Consider the following 5,138-nt stretch of genomic DNA (forward strand, 5'->3'; position numbering starts at 1 on the left):
ACCGTGGAACAAGGGGTTGCCCGGTTGAACGATTTTGCCCTTGGCGACATCGACCAACTCGTTGTTCACGAAGTGGAGGAGAGTGCACGGAACGTCGGCGGCGCCCTGCGAAAACATGTAGGGCGTCAGGGATGCCCAGTCAAAGGCAAGGAGATGAAGTCCTTGGCCGAGAGAGGCTTAATTAGTTACCGTGATGATGGCGTCGAGCTCGGCTAATGTCGAGGCACCGCCAACGGCGGGCGTGCAGTTGACGGAGGGGCCGCTTGCTGAAGAGGTGTCGGCCGGCGTACACCCGGGTGCATTAAGCTCCCGTGCCGGCGTCGGAGACACCAATGCCGCCTCCGCCGGAGGCACCAATGGCCCCGCCATCGCATTATGCGAGTTGCTGGTCGTGAAGCTAGAAATCGGGGGCGGCCCCTATTGGCCGCCCGCAATCCACGCACTCAACCCCGAGATCAAGGTAGGCACAAGGGCGGTGATCGTCGCTCCGAGTCGTTGTTCCACTTGCTCTTGGACAATCTCCGGAATCCGCGCCACCTGTGCCTTGAGTTCTTGAACCTCTCGCGCCTGGCTTTCCGAGCTGGTCTTTTTCTCCTTCCGCACACCAGCGGTATAGTATGACCCTCATTTTGTCGACAAGCCTTTGCCGGCCACACGACCAACTGACGTCGGCTTACTGAGCTTATCCTTGTTCTTCATTACATTCAGCCCCCTATTTAGAGTGGTGTCCCAAGGGTTGCTCTTAGTCGACTCCGCGCTACTGCTTTCAGTCGCCTGCGGAAGGAATGTGAACCATTTAGAAATTTGGCTTCATTAATTAGAATGCAACCATATGGAGCTAATTACGCGGGGGTGTATTCCTTACCAGAACAAGCTCAAGAGCCCTGGTCTTCGGATCCGTGGTAAGCTCCTTTGTTATCGGGTCCTCCTTGTACCGGGCCCTGACATAGTTCCTAGTCTGCTTGTTACCGCTGTATTTCTCGAAGCGGGGCGGTAGGCCTTGCTCGGCACGGTCCGCGTCCTCCTTGTCCCATATAGGCTCCGCCACTCTGTAACCGCCGGGACCGAGTGTGTGTTCCCCTATGTTCAGCTCCCGCATTTGTTTCCCCCACTCACTTGATTGGGAGCTTGCGGTGCTCGAGCAATTGATCTCGAAGTCGTTGTAGTCATCTTCGGTGATCGAAGGATTTTTCTCCTTGATCTTCTGATAACTCTCACCTTTCTCGATCATTCTCTTCACATTGCTTTTCCAAGTAGACAGGGCCTTGCTCATCTTCGTGAGGGCAGCATTGTTCACTTTATTCCCTTTGAGGCTTGTGTTTTCAAATTCAGCGGGGAACTTGTATCGTTCGTGCAGCTTCGTGAAGAGGAGGTTGCGCAAATTCCCTCGGTCAGGATGCCTCAGGTTCTCGGTGTTGATCGAGACGGTGCTCCGGACAATGCACCCGAGCTGAAGCGAGTACCCCTTGACTATTCGTTCGGGCGCCGTTGGATTCCCGTTGGAGTCCACTTCAGTAACTTCCTCCTTGAGGGTGCGGAGCACGATCGGGCGCCGGTCCTTCTGTTTCCTCTTCGGTTGGCTGCCATCTGTGCGTGCGCCGCCGTCATCAGTGGTGGCATCCTCGGCGGCACCATCAGTGGTGGCATTAGTGTGGTCATCCTCGGCGGCACCATCCGTGGTCTCAGGATCGGTGGGGAAGGCGGCGGCCTCATACAAGTGAGGTTGTTCCTCCATCTCCTGGGACAGCTCCTAGAATGCCTTGCCGCCCGAACCCCCGGCCTCATCATTGTGGGCCATGTTTCTCTCTAAATAGAAACAAAGTTTGGTCAAAAAGTTGGTTATTGTCAAGGAACAAGATCATGGTCTCATCATTTAGGGTTTGTCGACACCGAGGCATCCTAAAATCTAAGCTTTTATCATTGAGGGTTTTTCGACGCCAAGGCACCCTAAAAGCCTAACCTTTCATCATTTCGGTTTTTATCGACACCGAGGCACCCTAAAAGCCATGCATTAGTCACAAGTACGTCGGGGCACTTGATCCTACTTAATTAACTACTAAGATACCCCGGCCCATGCATTAGTCACAAGTACCCCATATGTCCTATTTTTAGCAAAGTCATGCTAAAATTCACGGAAAATTTCAGCATGACCTTTGCTGAAAATAGGACATATGGAGTACCCGAATTTGCCGGAACGGAAGTTAATCGACATTCCGGCAAACTCAAGGGCCTCTCGGGGTACCTGCAATATCATCACGACACGATGGTCGGAGACAAAACCCAGCAAACTAGCACCACAATGTGCCTCTACTTTCATATGGATGAAAAGGCCACAATGTGCCTCTACTAGCACCACAATCTTAGTTGCAGGTAATCTGTGTGTGTGTGCTGTTCCTTGCGTGTTTGTGGATAGCTGCTGAATATCGACACACAAAGCTACTTGTTTTCCTCAGAGAAAAAAAGCTAGTACTTATTTCCCTTATCAAATAAACAGTCAAAAGGAAATTTTATTGGTTTGATAAAACAAATCTGAGTGTGTGTGGATGTTAACAGTCAGCTGGTTTGAGTGTGTGTGGATGTTAACATGTCATTATGCATAGTGAACTGCCACATTCACATATTTTGCACTGCCAGTCTGATACTAATATATATAGAACCAAACTAATTTTAGAAAAAGTGACAAAGAAATACTGCATATTGGGAATCAGCTAGCCAAAAGTTAGATTTGATGATGATGATGTTTTGTAAAGCCAGAAAGCCACATGCCATTGTAATGACAAGGAAACTATGCAAAACTAACCAGGCTTAGTGGGATTATTTCTCCTCTTTTTATAATCTTTCATAGCATCACAAAAAACCCCTTGAGTTAGAAGATGGTATCCTCCATTTTGTACATCTTTGCGACCGCACGGAGCTAATTTTCTCCATGCATGAAACATGACATATGAACATCAGTATGCATTGATTTATGAAAGAGACAGCCTAGCATGGGCAGCAAGAGCCACTCAGGCTAGCCAAGGAGACTGCCCATGAAACCACACCCCAAGGTAGAAGCCATCATTCATTACAAATTTGAATATATGATATTCCAGAAAATAATCTGTCTACAAAATGAGATACATTCCGTTTGAACTACCAAGTTACACAAAGAAAATGCACCTAAGCACCAAGAGGAACTGTTACAACTCCATAAGGTATATCCAAGTCACTGCTACTCATATTCAAAAAACCTAACTCCAATATAACCAGAAAGATTGTAAAACATTATATCTCCCTGCTGACACAAACTGAAAGCGTAACAAAAATACCTATTATTCTAGGCAGCTGCCTTGCTAGTGATTTGGTGTCGTCGCAACTGGATCCCTCCCACTCGACCTGCGATCTTCTACAAGGAAAAAGTAGCAGCTCAGTCAACCACCATATAATTATACAAGGAAAAAATGCTACTTGGCACAAGTGTAGACGAGAAGCTTGAGGTAGCAGCAGATTGAAGTGATAAAGTGCAAAGGAGAAGCTTGAGCTAGTAAACAATTTCTGAATGTTATAAAGTGGGGAAAGTAAAATAAAATTCATGACTAGTCATGGCACTAGAAAAGAGATGAGATTTCACAAAACCAGAGCCAAGCATAGTCCAGAATGTCAAATTTTCAGTTAGTTAATTATTACTCTGTGGCATTGCCATACTTAGCCAAGAGTCCCCATTTCTTATATTCTGTGAGATGCAGTCATCTTTTACTCCAGTTCTTATAGTATTTTGGAGTACATTGCCTGTTATGCTGCTTGCAAGGTTAGCATAGGTTCAGAAATGGGGACTAAAAACAGTGATTTAATTCTCCAATTCAATTTTCATTTTCAAGTTTAAATTTGAATATCAACAGTAGTGATTTTACACCCAGTTCAATAGTGATTTTACCTCGATTTCAACGGTAATTTCAGCAGCAGAGTCACTAGTTTTAGTTAACTGGAGTACTACAGCAAATGGAGTACCTAATCTGATCCAGTTAAAGTCTCCAAATGGAGTACTACAGCTCCTGCACCTGCTTCTATTATGTTTGTCTTGATAAGGAAGATTATGTTTCCATGTATAGTTCTAAAGGACTACCAGAACACAAAGGCACCTTCTTCCATGTATAGTTCTAATGTGCATTTTATTTTCTACTTGTAGCCTTGTAATCTTAATTTAAATAAATATAACAGGGGGTGTGGCGCTTTGCCCTACTGCGCAACTCAAAACAAATGAACTGAATCGCATGAACATAAGGCATAAGATAAATTTATCCCCATGGAAATAGAAAACATTTTGAAAAAATCACCAATTGCACAGACCATTACAGTTGTATCAACATCACAAGTAAACAACAATTTGTTTTCGTATTTTGAGCTTTGGACAGAGTTCTAATACATGAATAAAAAGTGGTATATTATAGTATTTCACAAAGTTTCTGGAACTTGTTGAGAAGAAATCATGCACACGGAGTGACATATATTAACACTAAAAATGACTAAATATATACTAATCAGCCAGCTTAACTGGCAGGATTTTCCCCAATTTTTTTGACAGAGCAGACACGAACACTAAAACAAGTTCAACACTGCAGAATGGAAATCACATATTTTTTGACAAAGAATTCTGCATCTAATCAACTACTCTAGGTATGTACGTACATGGCAGACAAAAACACCTAGCAATAGCAACAAGAGAACATAGTTTCGTCCCTTAGGAAAAAAACACGCCAGAGCATGAGAGATGGAGAGAGCAGAGAGAGAGAGGGGGGGATGATACCTTGACGAGCTCCCCTGATGGCGTGGGTAGTAGGGTCGGGGCAGCGTCCCGGGAAGAACTAGGCACACGCGGTCCAAGGTGCGTGCAGCCTGCGCGCGAGAGGAACCAGCATCATCAGGGAACCTTGACGGCGGCACAATCGAATCGAACAAAGGGGGAGGGGGAGGAGAAGAGGACCTTGCGAGACCTTCAATGGCGGGGTCACGGGAGAGAAGAAGCACGCGAGCAGCGGCGTGGTCGATGGGAGCAGCTCGAGCAGAGGTGGCGGCGGTTCTGGCCGGCGTCGAGGGCGGCGGGGCGGCGGCGTCGGGAGAGGAGAGGGGAAGGGGATCGAGGGCGAGGGCGAGGGCGAGGG

This window comes from Triticum dicoccoides, chromosome 1A (genome assembly GCF_002162155.2).
Source record: "Triticum dicoccoides isolate Atlit2015 ecotype Zavitan chromosome 1A, WEW_v2.0, whole genome shotgun sequence".
NCBI lineage: Eukaryota > Viridiplantae > Streptophyta > Magnoliopsida > Poales > Poaceae > Triticum > Triticum dicoccoides.